This window comes from Mytilus edulis, chromosome 12, assembly GCF_963676685.1.
Source record: "Mytilus edulis chromosome 12, xbMytEdul2.2, whole genome shotgun sequence".
NCBI lineage: Eukaryota > Metazoa > Mollusca > Bivalvia > Mytilida > Mytilidae > Mytilus > Mytilus edulis.
In genome coordinates, this window is record NC_092355.1 from 18,415,872 (window position 1) to 18,442,610 (window position 26,739).

Below are 26,739 nucleotides of genomic sequence, written 5' to 3' on the forward strand. Positions count from 1 at the left end.
TCATGACCAGGAGCAAATTATTGATATTTACTTTCTCCCAACTGTTTCGCATCGTGAACATATTTTAGCTATAATGATCCACGTTAGTTGTCGTTTGCCAATGTAGTAGCATGTTCATTATGTAATAAAAATTGATTTGAAAAACGTACAGTTTATTCGTCACTCGTTACTTGTGCATACCATAGTCCCCCAACAAAGTACACGATAACAGGTCACCGTACGGCCTTCAACAATGAGCAAAGCCCATAGCGCATAGTCAGCTATAAAAAGCCCCTAAATGACAATGTAAAACAATTCAAACGAGAAAACTAACGGCCTTATTTATATAAAAAAAAATTAACGAAAAACAAATATATAACACAAAAACAAACGACAACCACTGAATTACAGACTCCTGACTTGGGACAGGCACATACATACATATTGTATAACAAGCTTTTTTAAAGACTGTTATACATGAATATAATATAGATACCACAACTTAAAAATAAGATAAAGATGGAAGGTTCCTTTTTTTTTTTTATAGATATAATCAATTGAAAATTTTGCGGGAAACTAGTCTCTCTTCATACATCTTTTTCTTTCAAAAACTATGAGAAAACAAACAAGGTGTTTGTAAGATTTTCAAAAGTGTTATTTTTGTTTGTTTTTGTTTTCATATAATGTAAATAATTTAATTTTGGATGCAACGCGTCTTCTGATTGGTTGGCGTCGTTTTGTTTATCAGCTCATAGACATAGTTTAGTCATGTGACCGTGACATCATCAACGTTTTCATGGTTTACTACGGTTTAGAATGGAATTTAGAATTAAATTATAAGAAATAACTGTAAAATATTATCTGTCTATTCGAAATAGCATAAAAAATGTGGTACACACTAAAAGATAACACGCTACGCGGGTTATTCAGTGTGCACCACATTTTTGATGTTATTTCTGCATAGACAGAAAAAATATTACAGCCATTCCTTAATAAAATTATGAAATTAATAAGTAGTGATAAGTCGGTAAAGTTTTTATGTGCACTACATGGATATAACTAAACGATTCCGAACATCAGAAAATTAAGTCAAAAACGAGGGTGGCGAATCTGCAAGTTTTGATACAGATTGGAAACTAATGTGCGTAGAAATGATGCAGTGATGATCCACCTTAAACGTCATACATTTGAAAAAAAATAGATCTGTCTTTTAACTGATAAAAAAATGAGTGCCGACCGAGGAGCACCTCTTGGTGCGGAAGTTTCTCGCTGCGCTGAAGACCCATTGGTGCATGGCCTTCGGCTTTTGTCTGCTCTTTGGTCGGGTTGTTGTCTCTTTGATATATATAATTCCTCATTTTCATTCTCAATTTTACTGAAAGAAAAAGTAGAACATGTTTAACTGACCAAACAATGTAAATATTGCTTTTATTAAGTTTCTTTGCTTGCATTTGTATCGCAATCTGTGTTATGTCATTTAGTTATACTTTTTCCGGACATTTATTTTATGCAAATATAAGAAATCAAATAGTGTATAATTGCCTGATTAAAGTTTCAAAACTCTATTTGTTTTCTACGATAGAACAAACGGAAGGACTCGAATTACATTCATCCATATTTGTGACAAAGAATTTATATTGAATTTAATACTGATGGATCAGATTAATTCAGACGAACATAAATTTCAAAATCCATTAATATACATATATATTATTCTGTATGAAAAAAATGTCGATAAATCAATTGTTTTCAACGAATGGATACTAAGAGACGATGCTATATTTTTCATCTCTGTCATTCTAACGTATTGAATATCTGTAAAATGAAATCTACGGATTATTCCACCAGACGTGTCTATTCTTAAGCTTCAGACAAACTTCTAAAGAAACATTTATCCGTACAGAGGCATGAATATTTGTCGGAAAATACTTTTATCTTTTTCCGAGAAAAAAAATTAATAATAAGTAATTGAACAAGACAAACTGTTATTTCTAGCGCAACATTTGTTAAACAAAAATATTTTCCGATAAAATGATTAAAAAGAAGTTTTATTTGACATGTCTATTTCACACGTGAGCAACAGACAGATGCATGTAAAGGCTGCTTCCGGAATAATTTTACGCTGTAGATTTTGAAGAGAAAAGGAATAAAAGATTGCATTAGGTCTTATTGATCTGGAAAAACACATAGACTGTAAGTATGCATTGAATTAAATGTCACAAAAATGATTTCAATTAATTGCAATATTTTTATTTTTTTTCACTTTTGTGATGTTATTTATTTTGATATTAGGGAGATGTGGTATGATTGTCAAGGAGACAACAATCTACAAACTTTAAAATGAAAGGAAAATGATCGTGTCTGCAAGTTTTTTTTGTTTGTTTTAATGATTATTTTTTCGTAGTTATTGGTTTGTTAGATTTGATTTAATTTGGCGGTTTATTTGTTTTTAAATTTTTTATTTTTCTAGATATATTTGCTGCAAATTTCTTTCTTTCAATGTTCTTTTTCTCATTTAATTAATAATTGTTTAAATAAGATATGTTCACATTCTGTAGCTTTTGCTATATTAATAACTCACCATTTGATCATTTTTCCTTTCATATGAATATAAGTATTGTGTCGTTTTAAATCTCTGTATGTTCACTCTTCATTTAACATCCCGGAGGAAATTATGCTCGGTTAACGATCCGTACTAAATTAAAGTTTGAGAAAAACAAAAAGCTTATTACAGAGCAGTTGATTACGATTTTTTTAATTGAAAAAATGAGAAAAGTTGCCTTTTTGTACTGTAGATCTGATATGAAGGTCGGCGGAATACATTTTCCCATGCAATCTTTGGTGATATTTAATACCGTTAAACACTCAAACGTCTATCTTTTCAGGGGCGGATCCAGCCATTTTTAAAAGGGGAGTTCCAACCATATGTCCTTATTCAAAAGCATTGATCTTTAACAAAAAAAGGGACGTTCCAACAAAATCCCCTGAATCCATTTTTTTTCAGTTTTAATATTTCTAATTGAGACAATTGAAAACAATGGATCTGACCTAAATTCCAAGCGAAGTATTTTTGATGTTAGCTGTAGATGCCGAGATACATATGTATACATCCGGGAAGGTGGGTGAGGGGGGACTGGGTCCAGTGTTGGAACCCCCTCTTAAGGTGAATACTTTTGAATGGGGACATATGGCTGGACTGCCTTTTATCAAAGGTTACAAATCCCTTACATAATGCATACATGTTATCCGATTTATACTGTAAAATGGGAAATTTGTGCGCAACGGGCTTATATTCCCCGATGTTACGACAAAGATAAAACCTCCCCCGCATAACCTTTAACGTTAGGATAAGAATTAGGGACAAGAAAAACAAGAAAATAACCATCGAAATTTGTTTTGGCCAAAGAATCTAGAAACTTGAACTAAAAAAAAATCCCACTTAACCAGTAAACATTATTTAGAGTATTCTGCAACACGAATTTTATCATTTTTTTTTTAAATTTAATTCACCTGTGCACTTTATTGTGGGACCTCGTGTTATCATGAATGAAATTTTTTATTGAGTAATGCAATTGCATAAGGAATAACACGTGATGTGCAGTTAGCCAATCAGAATAACGTATTATAGTGAACCATACATCTAATGTAATTATAACAAAATATAAAATTATTTGAGCTAATAAAAGGTAATTACGGTCTGAAGTAATGGTCAAATTTCCAAAATCCAGAACAGGAAGCCATCTTTTATTATGCCTTTAAAATGTGGTACCATTAGTCGTTTTCCTGTTCATCATTGTACATCATATGAAGACAGCTAAGCATCACAGCTGATGATCTCCACGTATTAGACTAAATTCCATTAAACTCCTATTCAGTAATATCTGCGGAAGTTATTATTATTACAACTTAGATTTCGATCGCTTAAAGCAATAACAAAAAACATAAAGTTGGAGCGAGTAGAAGAAAATTGCGAATTACGCTTTGTGGATGAGAAATATAGAGAGAGGGTAAACATCTATGGAACAATGTTTCCTTGATTAGGAGATGAATGTAAATTCACTTGGATTTTATTGAAGATAGTGATTAACTGTAACAATATCCAGCATACATTTCTAAATATCAATATTTTTCATCAACAATTACCGGCCACAAAGCCACGAGTAATCACCAAAGCCTTTTACCTATCGAGCTAAAATCAATCATCTGCTTTGCGTTTAACTGAAGCTGGAAATGATATTGTCGAGTAAGATCATTTGGTAGAAATCTTTTTAATTCCCGCGACACCGTATGTGGAAGAGAATTGAATTGAATGTATCACGTGGTTTGGTAAAAAAACATTGGAATTATTTCCTGAACATTTCCTTAACGTAATATTTTACACAGTTGGATAAACTGAATAGACGATTATTGAAAATTTCTAAACACGAAAGTGGCTTCGTTTTTACACGGACATGACATACTTTAATGCTAAATTGCTTCTTCAGCAAAACGAAAGCATATGGTTTAGAATACATGTGCACTCCCATCGTCTCGAAAGAGTTTGAGCACCCGGGATAAGATATATATTTAAGTTGTACAGGTAAATCATTCCTTACATTATATATTATTATTAGAAAGATTTTCTTACGAAATCTTAAAAATCCTCGAAGGACCATTCGTATATCGTTACTAATATTAGTTTGCATGTCCCTCCGGTGTCTTTCGCCCCTCTTTCACTAAAACGAAAAAACTGTTTTGCCTAATAATTTAACCTAGTTTCAAGCAAGACTTATGTTTGATCTACATTTTTGTAATATAAAGATCAGAAATAAAAACCCACTTTTATTTACATTTTAAATATTGGTCGCAGCACAAGTTGATATTGTTTCTACCCAAGCTATAATGAAATAGATTGGGTTAAAATTTACCACGAACGTTAAACAATTAACAGTATACTCATGATAGTTTGCCTTAATCTACACACATTTTATAATATATTTACAAAAAAAAATTAGTTGAATCCGAAGGATAATGTTTCAGCAGTCTATAGCTATGGTAATCTATAATATATATCTAAGACAATGTCAATATAAACAGTTTTATAGTAATAAAAGTTATTCTGAAGGGTGTCTTGAAATGTCAACTCGGCCGTCTCTCCCACAAACCAAAGGAAGTATTAACCCGCCATTAAAATGTACAGCTAAAACTTTGCCTAGATCACAAATTCTACCAGCACCTACATAACAATTTCGTCTGTGTAGGAATTCTTATCTATTTAAATGCATTTTATTTGTTATGAATAATTAGATGAAAATTCTTAAACACATAAATTTGCTTTAAAAATTGACATGCCATTTTTTTAATACATATATGTCATGAAATAGATATAAACATGCATAAACTTTTTAATTGCAACTACGCTGACAATTGAAATCAAAGTACTGAAGTACTGAACATCGGATGACCGCAGGTTCTTGTGGATGGTCAAAAGCACATGTCACAGAAACAGATCACATCTCTATACCCGAAACTGGGGTTAATTTACAAAGATATTTTTTTTTGCTTGGATGATGAATAAATGACAGGAAATTCAACCTCACCGTAATAACTATTATATTGTAGTGCAAGAAATCAGTATACCTTGGACTATTATACTTATATAATAATAGTCGTAGATAATACACTGGTTTGTTGTTATATATATTATTAATATTACGATTGCATGTATACAAATTTTTATCTATTTGTATATGATCATTCTATACTACTATTATTATAGTGCAGTGCAAGTGCATGATGGACACTCTTCTGTAAAAGAAATCAAAGCCTTAAAGGCTGTAAAAGCAATTGCTACCATGTTAACGTTTTGGGGACTTTTATTTTTCATCTACATATATAAGAATTAAACCTGACAGGACATGGTTGTCTAGTGAAAAGCAAGAAGATTTTGACTTTATATCAATAAAAGACTTAAGCAGGAAATCATTTTTAATATGTTTTATATTTCACAAGGAGACAACAAGTTTACCAGGCTAAAGTTGAGGATGATTATGGATTATCCCCAGGTAGTGTTTGTAACTGGGCAATAATTACTTTTATTGTTTTAATTTTAACAATTTTCATAATTAATCTAAATTAACCATTCAGTTAAAACATTTCACCTTTCGAGACGCTAATGTTGAAAAATGGGACAGAAATAAAATATCTTACAAGAGGGGATCGGTTCTGATTGAGGACATCGTGAATGCGTGAGAGGAAGTACAGAATTTTTTTTAATCTTTGGCTTTGTGACTTTTGTTGACTCAATAAATGTGATCAATGCTGATTAAAAATCATCACAGATTTGTCCTTATACTTTAACAGATGTAAACTGATCACTGATTCAATGAAATCAAACTATTTAAAATTGTTTGCTCAAATTCAGAAAATGCCATTATTCAAAGGTAAAAGGAAAAGAGGACTAAAATTGACTCTCTACAAAAAGCCATGGAGATAAAAGTTATCCCCGCCCTCGAAGCGAACTAAACCCTGTGGGAGTAGTCCTGTCGTCAAATATACGTCACAGAGATCACCACATATATTAAAGAAAAGTATATCGCCGATCAAAACTTCAACACCTATATATATTAGACGTAATCTGTTCACCCAAAATCACGAAATTTTCGAAACAAAAAGGGCAGATATACAGAATTTATTATTCACGTACATCGATGTAAGCCAAGATAATCTCGAGGAAGACCATAAGGAAGAGCATGTATTAGACAACGAAGAAGACATAGAAGAAGTCACAGAAGAAGACCACGTAGTAGACCACGAGAAAGACCACATGGAAGACATTGAGGAAGAACATAAAGTTTTTCAAAGTGATTTAGATAAACTCTCAGACGAAGGGAAAAGGGAAAGATTTTGGATTTTTTTTCATTAGTGGACGTTTTCCTTTAAAACAACATTGCATTCGACCTGTTTTTGCACATTGTTGAGTGGTTTGAAAAGGACGAATCAAGACGAATGAGAACCTCCCCAACATCTCTGCAGTATTTTTGGTTATCGTTGACAATATTTTTTGTTTTTATTCTTCGTGAAACATATTATTAAACCCTAGGTTCCAACAATTTATTTCAATATCAATCTCAGTGATTTTTTCAGCACACATTATGTGTTTTTTTCATGAACAATGTAGCCTTATTTAGGTAAGTTTCAACGACTCATAGCTTGAATATAAAGATATGATTTGTACTTCCCCTCACGCATTCACGATGTCCTCAATCAGAACCGATCCCATCACGCATGACTTAATGAAAAAATGTAGTTTTTGGAATAATTAAGACGTCTGACAATCCCGGACAGCGTACACGCCACCAAAAACAACATTCATACCCATTGCCCTAAAAAAACTAAATTTGAACTTGTAGGTCTGTAAATAGAACCATTTCAAAATTGAAATGTCACTTTTTTAGGCGATTTCTCGTGGGGCAACTGAATTTGTAAGAGTTCAACTCTACGTACAACAGTAAATGATATATGTATGTCTTCGTTAAAGTATTCACCACAGCATAGCATTCTCTGATTTTCAATATTTTGATCAGTTGAATAAGAAAATTGAGATTTAGAAATGTACATACCTTTTGAAGCGGTGACAATTACTCCACTCAAGCACAACCTGAAAATCCTCTCACGGTTTTCATTGCAGAACCAAATGTTTTGCGTGTGTAGATTACCAGCCGTGTTATATATGTTATGTATTATCACCAAAAACAACTCACATTTCAATATTGAAAATGAACACAAATGCGGTCACTTTCATTTAAGACAGAAACCGTCTAAAATTTAACTGAAAAAATAGCATGACTTAATGATACTAGTACCCGATATATGTTCATTGTATTGTAAAAAAAACAGCACATATTCATGTAGCAGAGGCATTCTACTTTCCAATAAATAACTAAAAGTTTACTTTTAACAATTTTGTAAATCTGCTATATTTTGGGGCCAAAAAGGGGTCTTACTGGAATTACTCCTTTACTTCAAGACTCACAATTTAAACTTTAAATGACTCTTCTATACTAATAAACGAGAAGACCTCATTTTGTGTGTCGCTTCTCTTCTTTCCACAGTAAAGGAGTAGGGGCAATAAGGCCCTTATTTGGCCCAAAAATTACTGCAAATTTAAAAGTTATCATATGTATTCTTAATAATTGAATACCGTAGTACAGTACGAGGTATTCAGAGAAACAAAACAAATTTGACATTGAACAAGTTTCCATGGCAACAAAACATGATTTATTTTGCATATTTTGTAAAATTTCGTGATTTTCCTTGTTTTTCGACAAATTTTATGTATATTTTAGATTGAAAAAGTATGTGCGCACCCAAGAAACAACTTTATATTTGGTGGGATCATGACAATAGTAATAATAAAGCTTCTGTTAAATTATTTTGTTGTTTCTTGCCTGCGCACGATGTTTCCATAACAGAAATAAAGATGTAAAACTGCATAAAATCTGTATTTTTCATCGTTTTTTTTGAAAATAGAACATATTATGACGTAATTGTGACGTCATTAGGTAAAAATCTTTATTTTTTCCTTTTATATTTCTTGAACATATGCATTTCTAAACATCATGTGCCAATTTGAAATAGATATCAAACATTTATTTTTGTTGGGCCAAATTCTCCAGTCATTAAATCTTTTACAAAATTCATTGATTACAAAAAAAGGAAGATGTGGTATGATTGCCATGTTGAATCAATTCTCCACAAGAGACCCGACACAGAAATTAACAACTATTGGTCAACGTACGGCCTTTAACAACTAGCAAATCCTATACCGCGTACACAGCTTTAAAAGGCCCCGAAATGACGATGTAAAACAATTCAAAAGAGAAAACTAGCGGCATTATTTATGTACAAAAAAAATGAACGAAAAACAAATATGTAACACATTAACAAACGATAACCACTGAATTACAGGCTCCTTACTTAAATGTTCATAACACACTAAAGGTATGTTCATATTGAAATTGACAGAAAACTAAAAAATTGGGAACTTTGGAAATAAAGAAGGAGGGATAAAAAAAAACATTTTCCTGTCCCCAATAACCTATGACTTATGATACTTCTGCTAAAATTCTCCAGTCATTCAATATTTTACAAAATTCTTCCAACAACACTTTACATACTTTAAACTACGCTCTGAATGCCCGAGATTTCGCGGGTGTGTTCTAGTTAAAGTTTAAATTTCGAGACTCAGAAATGTATGTTTTACAAATATTTTTTCTAGGGATATTAGTTGCATTTAAACTAAGCCGATTTAATTATAAAAAAATTGGATACACGAATTATTACGCAAAATTATAGGTCAGTGTCCTAGTAAACACTTCCAAATTCTGTTAACTTTCCAGGATTCCCTCATAAACCCGAAAAATTCAGTGGATATATTCCGCTGATCTACGAATACTTCATTAGGAGAGATCGATTACAGGGAGGGACTGAATTATTCCGGTTATATGGTGGCCAGATGCGACCATTTCGCCTTTTCGCGCTTTCGTGTTTTCTTCCTTCACTTTGCAAACGCGAAATCGGGAAATCGGGAAATCTAGAAATCGAGAAAGCGAAATCGAGAAATTGAGAAATCGGGAAATAGGGATATCGAGAAATAGGGAAATCGAGAAATAGGGAAATCGGTAAATCGAGAAATGGAGAAAGCAAAAACGCGAAAACACAAAAGCGAAAACGCGAAAACGCAAAATGAATTTCTCGATTTCGTGTTTTTGCTTTCTCGATTTCCAAATTTCTCGATTTCTCGATTTACCTTTTTCCCGATTTCTCAATTTCTCGATTTCGCTTTCTCGATTTCTCGATTTCCCGATTTCCAAATTTCTCGATTTCTCGATTTCCCGATTTCCCGATTTCCCGATTTCTCAATTTCTCGATTTTGTTTTCTCGATTTCTCGATTTCCCGATTTCGCGTTGGAAAAGTGAGAGGAGAAAACGCGAAAACACGAAAAGGGGAAATGGCCGCATCCGGCAACCTTACGGTTAGGATGCCCTTGGTTCTATTTATTTGTACCGCGACGCGCTTTACTATTGTAAAGTGATATATATATATATTGACGTAGTGAGAAAATTCATTTGGCAGCATGGTCTATGGAACATGTGGAAAAATGTGAACCAAGAACACAAATCTAGCGGCCGGGACCAATTACATTCAAATTTTCGTAGATATGCAAATAATATAAGTATAGAAAATGCATGCAGTGTGGACAATAAAAGTCAAATTCATAAAATGCTGCAAATTGTACCAAATGTTATCGTATGAAGATAGTATCCAAATACTAGCCAGAATAATCCATTAAGTTGATTAATGCATTTTTTAAATTTGTTCTTTGTCACAGAATCACTTACAAAATCTTTTATCTTCAGCTTGAGCTACAGCAGCTTTTGTTGTTGACGCTAGAACGTGCTGTTATTATCATTTCGAGGAGTTGCTATATTATTTCTATTCTCATTGTGTATCATTTCATTAAATGATTTTAAAGTACAGTGAAACCTGTTTAAACTGAACCTCTTCGGGACTTAAAATTTTGTTCGGTTTTTGCCGATGTTCGGTTTTATCATGTTCACAATGCATACAATTTGATATGACGGTGCTTAATAGCTTGATTGGTTTATACAGGTTTTCGGTTTATGCAGGATTCAGTTAAGTCAGGTTAACGTTTCACTGTATCTGTTTAATTGTAATTTACTTCTGATTCCAAATTTACTTCACTCTATTGAACCAATGATATTATATTAACAATGACAACATATCTTTCTATATGTAATTTGTATTGTATTAGTCTAAAGATTTTTAAGATATCAGTACGTAAAATTCCATCTTTTGATCATATGCTTGTTATCGCCAGATTATAATGAGCGGTCGTCAGACGTTGAAGCAGTGCAATTTAATTTGGCGATGATTTTATTGTATAAATGCACTGTCGCGTTGATCTTACTCTGAGTGTAAATTTAATGGATATTTTATCATACCCAGGTTAACGTAGCACTATTTGTCTGTATATTACACAACATGTACTAGGGTGCTTGTTTTGACTTTTACGTTATATTTATAAAGTACTCGATGAGTATGTTGGTCTGTTTTGTATAGCATGGATTTAATATAAACAAAAAGTGTGTCTTTTATGTTGTAATGTTACACTTCATAGTAATGTTTGGTAGGTTGGTGTCTGTAAAAACGTATAAACCCGCTGCAATTGTAAGCCCTTGTCCTAAGTCAGGGGCCTGATGTTCAGTGGTTGTCGTTTGTTGGTATGATTCAAAAGTGTTTCTCGATTGACTTTTTTAATATATATAGATGAGGTAGTTGGTTTACCTGTTTGGATTGTCTTACACTAGTCGTTTGGAACCCATTATAGCTTACTGTTTCTTGTGAGCCAAAACTTTATGTAGAAGTCAGTACTTTGACTTATAATTGTTTACTTTTTGACATATTGTAACTTGGATGGAGAGTAGTCTCCTTGGCACTCATACTACATTTTCTTTTTTATACTGACGTATTTTTAAAAGAGGGACGAAAGATACCAGAGGGACAGTCAAACTCATCAATCGGCGGGTTAATACTTCCTTCGGTTTATGGGTGAGTCTGCCGGGTTGACATTTCAAATAACCCTTCAGAATAACTTTTATTACTATAACACTGTTTATATTCATTGTCTTAGATTACCATAGCTACAGACTGCCGCAACATTATTCTTCGGATTTAACTGTGTCTTTTTGTAAATGTTAAACACATTCAATATAATATAAGAAATATGGCAAAATGAAGTCTCTCACAACCAGAGGATTGACTCAGAGAGTATTGTATTATAATAGAAATTTTATCTATTGACAATTAAAACAGAAAAAGGTAACAATGCTATTTAATTATAATAACTATGGTTAAGTTAACCTACAGACCGCTTGGTCATCGGTCTAATAAACATTTAGTTTGTATATTGAAATGTAAAATGTTAAAATGTCCAAACACAGTATGAACGAATCCATTTAATGAATTGAGTGTAGCAGCGTGCGCTTTTTTCCATTGAAATTGTTTAAACCGATTGATATATCCGTACAATGCAGCCTCGTAGAGGCATATTTATAAAACAAATGTACAATACTTTTTTGTTGTTGTGTTGAGAAAGAATAAATAATGCTTTGAGAGAATAACAGATGACAATTCCCTCAGCCGATATACCGCGTTCTTTGTCTTTTTAATTGCAAAACACATGTCAGAGCTGACACGATTTCTGTAATAATAGCTATGTTTTTTTTCTCAATTTGAGAGATATATTAAGAAACAATGAAACGCTGTCAGGTAAATGATCTAACAAAGGATGTCACTATTCGCACGGAAACAGCTACAACATAGTTTTATATTACCAGTAAAAAAAGAAGGCATAGAACTCGATAAACAATTTAAATAGGACTCGACGGTGCTGTAAAAACAAAGGATTGAGAGATTCATATTTGCAAAATGTTCCATTTTATTTGTATTTGTTCAACATGTTCAAATTAGATACAGTTATGGATCTAGTTTAAGACGACTTGTAATCAATTTTACTTTAAAATAAAGAATCTATCAAAGTATATGTTACCTTTATAAATTAATTGAAAAAGTATGTTTATTTGAAATAATTGGTCAATAAAAAACTACATTATATTCATTTAATTTGTAGCAATCAATATATAACTAGTATGTACCTTAATAAGATATAATGGACAGAGTACAGTTATTTGAAAATAATTGGTTTCAAATCGTAAATATTATACTTTAAAATTTCATTTTTATATAATTATTAGACATCATATCGACAAATACGGAATAAAGATATTTTCGTTTATAGTGTAGACTAAATTATATTGTTATGCGGTATTGGTTTTGGTCGCGTTAAAGGCCGCACAGTGACCTACATCTACGTCAGTTTGGTCTCTAGTGAATAGTGGTTCCATTGGCAATCATGTCATCTCTTCTTATTTTATTAAGATAAAGTACCTAATATAACGTTTACATTTTGTATGGTATACCAGACTCGATAATCTCATTATCTAAGTGTAAATATGGCAAAATAAGTTCCGACGTACTCCATTTTCTGAATAATAGATAGTTTTCAATATGCAATAATTTCATTTTTCATTTTTACACAGAAAAAGGGCAACAGTAAAAAACTAATAAAGAATACTAGAAAAGAGAATAATCGAATGCTGAAATATAAAGATAAAAACGAAATGGCTTAAAGAAGTAAAGAATACATAAGGAAAGACTCCTATCCAGGCCCTTTCATATTTTTACTAGATGTTAACGCAGCATATTGTCTTATTTCAAACCATGTGACCAAAACATGAATTCAGGAAAATATAATTAATGAAATATTTTGACCAATATTCGATTTTGTTTCTCCATTTGGTATTGAGTATTTATTCATCTAGAAATATTAGATCAATGAAACGTATGAATTGTCTTTCCAATACAACTTCATTAATTATAGTTTCGGGTGCCCTCCAACGCAAAAACATGTGAAATTTGACGAAATCTGCAATAACAAATCAGAACTGTCTGGTGTTCTGTAGCGCTAACATTTTGATTTAGTTTTTGGAATTAATCTGCATTGGTGAAGTACATGTAAATTATTAAAGATCAAGTAAAATATAAATACAATGGAAACAACACTGTAACAATCTCTTGGATCAGAACTGCACCTTAAGTTTCACCCGCACCAGAAATTCCCAATGTTGAAAACCCGATAGCAGAATGCATAAATACCGATTTTTGGCTATTGTCGTTCGACTAATAGTTAAAAATAAAATGAAGAAAAAGAAAAGGAAAACTTGCATGTACCTTTGTAGAATAAATTGTAATTGTAATAATTTGCCACAAAGACTTTTAATTTCTAATTTGTAACTTGAGGAACAAAAGAACATACCCAAATAAAACCTACCTACATGTATTGCATTCAAGAATTTAGTCATCTTGTTCAGAATTTGCGTGAAATATTTGCCATTTGACGTTAGGCTAATGAAAACACGTATCTCTCTTTGAAAAACAACAACTATTCCGTTAAAGACGAACCAACACAACTTTCAAACTGTTATTGATCTAAAATCGAGACATGGGCATGCCATAAAAAATGAGAGCTAAAGATGAGCAAAAACTGAATACAATACAGAATAATAAGAATAATACAAATAAAGTCAACAGTAGACTACTGCTGGTCAATAGTCACGAATCGATTAAGCGAAAAGAACCCTGGGTAACATCTACTATAAGTTAAAAACAACGTAAACATTGAACTGCAACAAAAAACAAACGACAACATGAATAGAAACGAACTTTTCGATACCAACTGCCATATTCATTACTTTGTACTGGACATTTTAATAAAAAAACAAATTGTGGGTTGTACGTGGTTAAAGGCGTGTTTAACCTCCATCTTATGTGGTAATTTAAAGAATACCGCTAAAATGACAACATACGCGACAGTTGTACACTACGAATATACGCAAGAACACCAAGGACGGAGAAATACATACATAAATTACATACTATTATCGCTATTTCACGAAATTTTTCTTTGATCTTGTTGACTGATAATTTCCTTTCTCAGTGGAGTCGAGAGATATAAACACGGAGCCGAGTGATATGAAAATTATCGCTATAAACTAAGGGAGAACGTGGCGTTACTAATGAAATTGGCAACGTCGGAATAGGTAAAATAGCGATAAACAGATTATCATTGATCATCTCAACTCGATAGCTTTTCTTACTGTCAACGTACCGGCTCAAGCGAGAAACTCAATCTCGTTGAGATGATCAACGATAATCTAAAATTACATTTAAAATAAATATCTTATGTAATTGATGAAAAATTTGTACAACAAATAGGAGTTAGAGATTATTATTAAAACGTAGTTATCTAACTTTGAACTTAATCAAAGTCAGACTCAATTTGACCTACTAATCACCAATGGATTGATAGACGAGAAAAATGTCAGACATCAAAAAATGAAGGATATGAAAACACTCCAATTAATAAAAAGAATCTATAAAGACAGTTTTCAGACCTAAGTATGTCCAAGTATGTATTGTCAATAACAGTCAAAATAGTCAAAACAAAGCACTATATACAATTCACGTCCAAGAATTTTTCTATCATGTCAACAAAAATGGTAGCTATATTAAAATTTCATGGAGCTAATCACAAGTATTACAAAATACAATTACCTCGTAGCTCTTAAATGGTTTGCGATCAAATTGCTATTTAATTTGATTGGAATTGAATAGACAAAACCGTTCTATTTAGGGATATATAATTTGATACTGTTAAAAAGGGAAGCTTCACATTAAACATATTAAGAAATATTTAGAAACTTTTTTGAAAAGAGTACACTGTCACAAACTAAACTAACGCAGCATAAGTTTGAGTAATTCTATCGTATTGATAAATACATTTGTCCAAGTTGACATGTCTGTCCAGGAAAGTGTAGAAATATACAAAAAGGGGGCTTTAAATTAAAGAATAGGTTAAACATGTGCTTACTGAGGTCAATATCCTTTCTTTGTTGTTTTCCTTAAGTATTTAAACATTATTGCTACATGTAAATATAAGCGTATTCAATGATGCAGAGGGGGAAATCACGACAAATTCTGCATAGTATCCTTCTGTTTATGTCAGCAATTCATAACAAAAAAAATATTTCATTCAAACGGATAAATAGTTTAAGACACGAATGAACCAGTTATCTGACCTTCAACTTCATCCAAGTCAACACTATACATGCTATATACAATACACCTTTAAGTAGTTTTCTACCATGTCAACACAAATGGTAGCTATATTAAAATTTCAACGAGTTGATCACGAGTGTTACAAAATACAATTAATTCGTAACTCTTTTATGATTTGCGATCAATTTGCCATTGCATATGATGGGAACGGGAGGCGATTCTATTTAAGTATATATAATTTGATACATTGAAAACAGAATACAACACATTTAACATATACAGAAATTAAAAGCTTTTTGAAATGATTCTAATGTCACTAACAATAACCAATGTTGCATCAGTTTGAGTAATGATATCGTATTATTAAATACTGTTGTCAAAGTTGACATGTTTAATACTAGCGTACTGAAAAATAAAAGAACTAAAATGAAAGAAGGGGGAAAACATGGGCTGACTGAGGTCAAAATACATGCTTGATTATTTTCATTAAATATTTCAACATAACTGCTACATGTAAGTATAAGTGTTATACATATTGGCATATGAGGACACAATGATGCATAAATTACATCCGTCAAATTTTGTCTGCAATTAATAAGGAAATAAATATTTCATTCAAATGGATAAATCTTTTATAACACGAACGGACCCGTTTAAGAAAAAAAAAATATCTGACCTTCAACTTTATCCAAGTCAGACTCGATTTGACACAATAATAATAAAAAAAGGAATAATAATGAGGAATATGTCAGATATCGAAAAAATGAAGGATCTGAAACATTCCAAATTAAAAAAAATCGTTTAAAAAGCTGTTTTCCAATCAGAATATGGCCACGTATACAATGTCAATAGCAGACAATTGTGAACACTATATACGCTACACGTTTAAGCAATTTTCTACCATGTCAACACAAATGGTAGTTTTATTAAAATGTCAAGGAGTAGATTACGAGTATTGCAAAACCCGATTAAATTGTAGCTCTTTAATGATTTGCGATCATTTTACAGTAACTACTGAATATGATATGAATTTAATTGATATAAGGCCATTCTATTTAATAATATACAGTTTGACTAAAAAGAATATTATATGGCATTTCAATATCACATCCGTATCAACCCGAAACGCTAGTATAATCTGCTCAAGGGATTAAATTAGTTAAGGTTAATACCGGTTGTGATATTATAGAAAAAGCAATATCATATGCACTAAGTGTTTACTATATACCTAAAGACGATTGTTTTATATGACATGATGCATACAGAAATTTTGACTTTTTGAAAAGAGGTTACAAATGCTATTTAACCTTAAGGCCGCTTGGTCATCGGACTAATACACATTAAGTTTATCTATTGAAATGTAAAATGTTAAAATGTCCAAACGCAGAATGAACGAACCTATTTAATGAATTGAGTATAGCAGCATACGCTTCTTTCCACTGAAATTGTTAAAACATATTGACATAAACGTACAACGCGGGCTCGTATGAGGTATATTGTTTAAGGTAAATACACTATATTCTTTACGTACAATACAGCCTCATATGGGGCATCTTTAAAAGGTAAAAGCAATAATACTTTGAGAGTATAGAAGATGAAAATTCCATCAACCGCTATACGACATGCTTTGTCATTCTAATTGTAAACACATTCTGTTGTCCTAACAATTACGTACGATGCAGCCTCGTTTGAGGCATCTTATAAGTTGAATATACTATACTTTTTTGTTGTTGCCGCAAGAAAGAATAAACAGTTCTTTGAGAGACTAACAGATGACAAATCCCTCAGCCGATATACCGTGTTCTTTGTCATTTTAATTGCAAAACACATGTCAGAGCCGACACGATTTCTGTAATAATAGCTATGTTTATTTTTCAATTTGAGATATATATATTCTAAAACAATGAAACGCTGTCAGGTAAATTATCTAATAAAGGATGTCACTATTCGCACTGAAACAGCTACAACATAGTTGTATATTACCAGTAAAAACAGGCATAGAACTCGATAAACAATTTAAATAGGACTCGACGGTGCTGTAAAAACAAAGGATTGAGAGCTTCATATTTGCCAAAGTTTTCGTTCAACATGTTCAAATTAAATACAGTTATGGATATATAGTTAGTCATGTCATGAATGTGACCTACCGAATTAGATTATTTACTGGATTTGTTATCACATAAGCAACACGATGGGTGCCAGAATCTGCTTACCTTTTCGGAGCACCTGAGATCACCCCTAGTTTTTTGGTGGGGTTCGTGTTGTTTATTCCTTAGTTTTCTATGTTGTGTCATGTGTGCTGTTGTTTGTTTGTCTTCTTCATTTTAGACATGGCGTTGTCAGTTGTTTTAGATTTACGAGTTAATTGAATAAGTATGTGTATTTGAAATAATTGGTCAATAAGAAACAATATTATATTTATGTAATGTGTATCGATCAATATATAACTATGAAGCTTAATAACATATAATGGGGAGAGTACTTTTATAGAAAATAATTGGTTTCAAATCGTAAATATTATAAATTTCATTTTTTTTTTAGATTCATTAGACAAATACGGAATACAGATATTTTCGTTTATAGTGTAGACTAATTTATATTGCTATCCAATATTGGTTTTGTTCGCGTCAAAGGCCGTACAGTGACCTACATCTACGTCAGTCGGTCTCTAGTGGATATTTGTCTCATTGGCAATCATGCCATCTCTTTTTATTTTATTAATATAAAGTACCTAATATAATGTTAAATATTTTAATTTAGACCGGACTCAAAAATCTTATCATCTAAGTGTAAATATGGCAAAATAAGTTCCATCGTACTCTATTCTCTGGATAATAGTTTTCAATATGAAATAATTTCATTTGGACTTATTTCCTTTGACTAGCAAAATGAACAGAAAGTGATCGTTTTTCTTTGTTGACTTATACACAGAAAAAGGACAACAAAAATCAGATTTGGAAAAAACTGAGTAAAAAACTAATAAAGAATATTAGAATAATCGAATGTTGAAATATAAAGATCAAGACAAAATGGCAGGTAGAAGTAAATACCACATAAGATTTCTGGAAGGACCCCCTATCCAGGCCCTTTCATATTTTTACTAGATGTTAAAGCAGCATATTGTCCTATTTCGAATCATATGACCAAAACATGAATTCAGAAAGATATAATTAATGAAATATTTTGACCAATACTCGACTTATGAGCTTTGTTTCTCCATTTTGCATTGAGTATTTATTCATTTAGAAATATTAGATCAATGAATTGTCTTTCCAACACAACTTTATTAATTATAGTTTTGGATGCCCTCAAACGCAAAAAGATGTGAAATTTGACGAAATCTGCAATATCAAATCAGAATGTCTTGTGTTCTGTAGCGATGAAAACACATTTTGATTTAGTTTGTGGAATTAATCTACATTTGTGAAGTAAATGCAAACTATTAAAGATCAAGTAAAATACAAATAGAATGGAGACAACACTCTAAAAATCTCGTTCGACTAATAGTTAAAAATAAAATGAAGAAAAATAAAAGGAAAACTTGCATGTACCCTTGTAGAAATAAGTAGAAGTTGTAATAGTTTGCCACAAAGACATTGAAATTCTAATTCGTAACTTGAAGAAAAAAAGAACATACCCAAATAGAACCTACCTACATATATTGGATTCAATAACTTGGTGATCTTGTTCATAATATACGTGAAATATTTGCCACTTAACGTTAGGCTAATGAAAACACGAATCTCTCTTTGAAAAACAACAGCTACTCCGTTAAAGAAGAACCAACACAACTTTCAAACTGTTATTGATCTTAAATCGAGACATAGGCATGCCATAAACAAATGAGCAAAAAGTGAATAACATTCAGAATAATAAAAATGATAAAAATAAAGGCTACAGTAGAATACTGTTGGTCAATAGTCACGAATCGATTTAGCGAAAAGAAATCCGAGTAACATATAAAACCAAGGGAAACCCATCTACTATAAGTAAAAGAACAACGTAAATAGTGAACTGCAACAAAAATAAACGACAACATAAAAAAATACGGACTTTTCGATACCAAATGCCATATTTATGACTTTGTACAGGACATTTTAAGAAAAAGAAAATGGTGGATTGAACGTGGTTAAAGGCTTGCTTAACCTCCCGCTTATATGGTAATTTGAAAAAATACCGCTTAAAGGACAACATTGTGCGACAGTTATACACTTCAAATATACGCATATATAAGAAGACCCATGACATACATAATATACTATTATCGCTATTTTACGAAATTTTCCTTTGATCTTGCTGACTGATAACTTCCTTTCTCAGTCGAGTCGAGAGACATGAATACGGAGTCGAGTGATAGTATCACTAGAAACTAAGGGAGCACGTGACGTTGCTAATGAAATTGATATGAAATTGACAACGTCGGCATAGGTAAAAAAAGCGATAAACAGATTATCATTGGTCATCTCAACTCGACTGCTTTTCTCACTTTTGCCGGTTCAAGCGAGAAAATTAATCTCGTTAAGTTGATCAACGATAATCTAAAATTTTAATATACATATTTTGAGTAATTGATGAACATTTTGTACAACAAATAAAAGTTAGTGAAATTATAAAAACGTAGTTATCTAACCTTGAACTTAATCCAAGTCAGACTCAATTTTACACAATAATCAAAAATGGAATGATAGACCAGAAAAATGTCAGATATAGAAAAATGAAGGATTTGAAAACACCCCAATTAATAAAAAGAATCTATAAAGACAGTTTTCAGACCTAAATATGTCCAAGTATGTATTGTCAATAACAGTCAAAATAGTCAAAGCAAAGCACTACATGTATATACAATTCTCGTCAAAGTAATTTCCTATCATGTCAACACAAATGGTAGCTATATTAAAATCTCATCGAGTTAATCTCGAGTATTACAAAATACAATTAACCCGTAGCTCTTAAATGATTTACGATCAAATTGCTATTGAATTTGATTGGAAATGAATAGACAAAGCCGTTCTATTTAAGGACATACAATTTGATACTGTTAAAAAGGGAAGCTTCACATTAAACATATTTGGAAATTTTAAAAACTTTTTTGAAAAGATTCCACTGTCACTAACAATAACTAACGCAGCATAAGTTTGAGTAATTCTATCGTATTGATAAATACATTTGTCAAAGTTGATATGTCTGTCCAGAAAAGTGTAGCAAAATTAAAATAGGGGGATTTGAATAAAAGAAGAGGTAAAATATGGGCTTACTGAGGTTAATATCCTTCTTGGTTGTTTTCCTTAAGTATTTCAACATTATTGCTACATGTAAATATAAGTGTATTCAATGATGCAGAGAGGGAAATCACGACAAATGCTGCATAGCAATTCATAACAAAAGACATGTTTCATTATAACGGATAAATAATTTAAAACACGAATGAGCCAGTTTAAGAAAAAAATAAACAACAAAGTTATCTGACCTTAAACTTCATCCAAATCAGACTCGATTTGACAAAATAATCAAAAAAGAATAATAAACGAGGTATATGCCAGATATCGAAAAAAACGAAGGATCTGAAAACATTTCAAATTAAAAAAGAAATCGCTTAAAAGGCATATTTCAGACTAGAATATGGCCACGTATATACATTCAATAGCAGGAAAATCTAAGCACTAAAAACAATAAAAGTACACGTTTAAGTAATTTTCTACCTTGTCAACACAAATGGTAACTGTATTAAAATGTCAAGGAGTTGATTACGAGTATTACAAAATACAATTAACCCGTAGCTTTTTAATGGTTTGTGATAAATTTATAGTAACTATTGAATATGATATGAAATGATTTGATACGACCATTCTATTTAATTATATGAAATTTGACTAAAAGAGAATATCATATGGTCTTTCAATTTCACATCCGTATCAACCCGAGACGGCATTATAATCTGCTCGAGGGATTATATTATAAGTTATATGGTTCGCTACTGACCTCCTATTGATCTATATAGGATTAGTAAAATTCATAGGGGGGTCAGTAGTTATCCGTAGAAAGAATTTATCGCTTAAGTTTTTCTGCTTCGTTTTGTTGAAAAATAAACAATGAAACACAACAAGATTATTAAATGACGTCACCATTAACGAGTCATGAACCCCCTATAAAATTTACTTATCCCCACGGTCTCAAAGGGGTCACCACCTGACGGCGTTAATATATTACCAGCGGTGCGATAATGGTTAAGTGTTGGTACGGTGTGTGTTATTGATCAAGCCATATCAAATACACTAAGTCTTTACTATAAACCTCAAGAATCTTATTTTTTATGTGACATGACGTTACACGGATTAGTGGTTTGATAATACATATGCATCCGTGACTGATATCGATGACGTGATGTCATACAAGTACGTATTAAAGGCGTCATAAAGGCGTCATAAAGGCTTCTAACCGTGCCTGATATCGAAAATGATCTCTTATGTCATTATCAATAAACCACGCTACACGAGTTTAAGTAATGCTACCTGAATCAAGTGATTGATGTATTCTTGGATTTCCTTTTTTAGTCTTTCAATATTACTGCTACATTTAATATAATTTTAGTCGATGTAAGAGAGGGATAGATCACGAGAATGTATTTTTTTTTTCAATCCGTCCCTTCGGAATTTTGGGTTATCAAACTCTTCGACTTCTTATCTGATTTTGCCTTTTTAATTAATTTCAATTCTAGAGACACTCACTAGTCTTTTGTTGAAAAAAACGCAAGTCTGGAGTACAAAATTTGTTTCCTGCAGTTATCTATGAGTTTATTTTATTTTGGATTAGATAATGCTTTTCGTTTATGGAATAAGTAATTGCAACTGATTCTACTAAAATATATCAATAAGTTTTAATTATGCAGCTGATGAATGACTTTACCATGTTTACAATAAGTTATTTTCACAGAAAACTGTTCAACGCATATTTCGACTTATCCAAAGGGAACCCGACTTTTTGCTCGTAGGAAATAATCATTTTTGATTTTTTTTTATCAGTCGAGTTTTGTCATTTTTTCAGTATAGCGTAGCGCATAACTTTTCTCGAAATATACTCTTATTAAATAGATAAATGACTATTGACAGCTATGGGAAATCAATTATAAGCTACAAACTGAAATTACCACAGCAAATGGATTAAATATATTCTGCATGATTATAAGACTTATATCGGGTTAAGAATTACGGTTTCATAGAAAGTTCATTATCTACCCGCATTATGTTTGTATGGTTACAAACCTTCAAACAAATGGCAAAAACAGGCTGCAGGTAAGAGTTAAGAACAATATTAGATTGAAGTGAAGTTTTTTCAAAAGGCTTTTCACAAGGATAGTGTTTGTTGTATTTCTTGTTTTTTTCATTTAAATTATACTGTTGGTTTCCAGATTGAATTGTTTTATACTTTAGTCTGGTCGTTTTGGGGGTCTTTTACGCTTGCTTTTCTGTATGGACCAATGTTCGGTGTGAACGGCCATACTATGACCTATAATTGTTTACCTTTTAAACACTATGATTTTAATTGAGAGTTGTATCATTGGCACTAATACTACAACTTCTTATTTATATTAAACGAACCAAGATTGTTTAGAAACAATAATTAAGTGGTCAGAAAACAAGTTGCGCGTGATTGATTTTTTTGGCAATGTTAACCTAAATTTTAGATACAAAAGTAAATACATGTATTATTGGAAACGAAAAGGAAATAATTTACATAAGCAGAATGTAGCAAACTTTTTAGAAACTGTTGTTCCTCAATTGTCTTAAACTTCGAACTTTATTTGGCCTATAACTTTTTTTAATTCGAGCGTCAATGATAAGTCTTTTGTAAACGAAACGAGCTTCTGGTGCATATCCAAAATGTCCAGAGTGTATTAATACTAGTCTGACATATCTGCTATCGAGTTTAAGAGGTATGACTATCTTCCCCTGTTTCACTCGCAGGGTCGAAATATAAACATTTCCAAATCCTACTGAAATTTTAACTGTAGATCATATATTAAAAACATTTCAACAATTTATAAAGTTCCATCTTATCCTTGACATGTTACTCCACAAAATACTACGGAAAGAAATTTTCTACTAGAATGCACAATTTTACAGGTTTATGTTTTTTAAAATCTACATCGTATCTAACCATCATGACAATACACAGCTTTGTTCCCAATAATAGTTTTGGTTTTGGTATGCCCTTTTTGGACCTTCTTTTCATAAGTCGAAAGGAATTACAAAAAAAAATGTGAAAACAACCGCGGTTTCTAACTATCTAAAATTGTTTTCAACTTGCCATTGCCATTGCAGTATGTGCAGTTTTGAATCTTCTGTATCATAGAAACCGGCAACTGAGGTATGAGCTAATGTTCAAGTCTGTTTATAATTAAACCATTATACTCTTTGAACCTAACATTACACACAGGGAGTTGCGTTACTTTAAATTGAGTGAGAGGTTTTTAAAAATGTTCTGATGTTAAACCTGTTAAAAACTGAGCAAGATTTGGAATGATTTTATTCAGATTTTTGAATTAACATATATCAAAATAGTAACGCCACATGCAGATACTCTTTGTAAAAAGAAAGAGTACTGTCCGAACAATAAAATGTGAATAGTTCATATAATAACTTTCGAATATAGACAGTTTTATAAAAAATGTTATTTGTTTTTTAACAGATATTTTCCAGTTTACTATATATATGAACACTGTTTAATTGTATTTAAAAAAATATAATCAATACTTTCATTTAATATACGGTATTCACACTATGGTCTTTTGTAGTCATTTATGTTTTATTGTATTTGCATTTCAATAAATTGCCAACACACTGTTCTGAATTAAAAGTAGACTAAATACATTCAAATGAATTCAAGTTTTAATACTAGGTCAAACATTATTATTGTATATGATAGGGAAGAAGCCTGTAACACTTTTGAAGTCCATTCTTATTCTAAGGAATGATCCAAATATTTTATTTATTACCACAGATAAAATCAGACAAACTAACACATTTTTTAAAAAGCTCAATTGTTCTGTGGTTTGATATATTTGTACCCATTCTGGAACACTAAGTTGAGCCTCGATTATTTAAGCATGGTTTGTATGGTTCAATATAATTATCTGTTAAAACATAAAATTTCAGGTTTTAAAATGAAAGTTATACTGTATAATTTTAAAGCTACGAAGCGCCTTTATGAGTCGGAAACTCCTAAATCTTTTCACATGAATATGTTACTATTTAAACATAACGATTTCGCGGTTAATCTCTTTTGATTCCTTTAATGCAAATTTACTGTTTACGAGAAATGGACTGGTTTAATTAAATGCAGATACACATAAAACAAATCATTAAACCTAGGATCATCGTTGATGCATTTTGTAATACCATTAAAAAAATTAAAACTTGTTTGATTGAGATTTTTAAACTATCTATTTTGAGTTTAGATATGTGTTAACATTTTGTTCATTGAGGTTTTGATAAAAAAAAAAACAACAACGGACTTGATCATGATGGACTAAATACAACATTTGTATCTAACTTGATCTAAAAATGATCTACATAAAATGCAGAACTGCAAGATTAAATTCTACCAAAAACTATAGACTTAAAAACCATCGACGAAAAAAACTTTTGCGTTTGATTTATTATAAATTGATTGTTACTATAAGCATACGAGGAAGCGACCTTAAACTTTGCAATATATCCAATAATATAATAACATCAATGATAACATCACCAATGCATATCAATCTCAAATAACATGTTACAAAAAAATAAATGTTTCATATAGAAAATGTCCTTGAACTTTAAAAAAAACGACACCATTATCTCAATTTAAATATCATATTCCAAATAGATATTGCTTAATATACCGTCTACCACTTGGTAAAGCATCATTACTGTTGAATAGGGAGTGTGGTGTATTGTCATTGATTACCGTATAAATGACAAACAATGAGAAGAGAGTTTCAATTAATGGTTATTTTGTATTTACCATACAGTAATGGAATAAGCACTAGAATCAATGATTCTAAATTAAAAGTTATCGAGACTAGGGGAATTATTTGTTTGCCATGTCATCTATTATAAGTGTCACTAATGCTGATAACGTATAGAGTTTTGTCCCTTGACGCAGTAGCTAACAAGTAAGTAGTTACTTTTTTCTATGGCAGTATTGTTAAGGGTTTTTACGAATTATTATTTTTAATTAAATAATACCCTGTAAATATGATAGGCAAGCACTTTGATATCTTGGTTTGAAGGACACAATCGAATTCAGGTCTCATGAAGTTAGATAAGGCTTACATTTAAACCAATCTATCGAACATACTTTCCTTTAGTATAGAAACGCAAATAAACAGACAATAAACCATGTAAAGCCTTTGTTTAATAAGCCAATTTAATCGCATTAAAGAACTATGATGTCAAAGACGTCTGCCTGCTTGTACTCTTCCTTTGAAGAGATTGAATTCAGAAGTCTTTTACAAAATGGCTACAAGGTATCAATCGGACTATATTGAAGTGTAATTACTTTTTCTCGGAGTAATCCAATTTCCGTTCCGTGTAACACGTCAGTTTTCTGTCAACGCTGTCGTCAACACTGTTACAAAAATTCTTCTAATAAGATTAAGTAAAATCAGGCAATATACGGAGTGCAGACAAACAACAGCTACAATACGATGTTCATTAGGAATAAAAAAGATAAAAGTTAAGGTAAAGGCATAGGGAATAATAGCGCATTATTATTTTCTAAAAAATCTGTCTTGAAAAACAAATTTGAAGATATCCATACAACTTTTTAATTGAAAGTCATTTTGATAAACATTTCAACTCTTAATGAACCTCAACATATTTTTTTAATCAATAACATAATATCGTTAAAAATGTTGATAAATTACTTATTTCCAAGGGAAAGCGATTTAAATCTAGTTCAGAAAGATTAGCGTGAAGACATCAAATACATCATTATTTTACGTTTGAATAAAATAAATATATTGAACATGTTAA

At 31.4% G+C, this 26,739-nt stretch overlaps 1 protein-coding gene across 4 annotated transcripts in view; it reads left to right on the plus strand.

Moving 5' to 3' along the window:
* The first annotated feature begins 1,958 nt into the window (after positions 1 to 1,958).
* Positions 1,959 to 26,739, plus strand: part of LOC139497907 (potassium voltage-gated channel subfamily KQT member 1-like) — a 144,261-nt gene continuing 119,480 nt past the window's right edge. For 3 of the 4 annotated variants that reach the window (XM_071286146.1, XM_071286149.1, XM_071286151.1), the window contains exon 1: positions 1,959 to 2,172. The gene's annotated coding sequence lies outside the window, so the exon portion shown is untranslated. Of the gene's footprint in view, positions 2,173 to 25,597; positions 25,878 to 26,739 lie in introns of those variants that run through there. The other variant, XM_071286150.1, reaches the window with a different exon arrangement.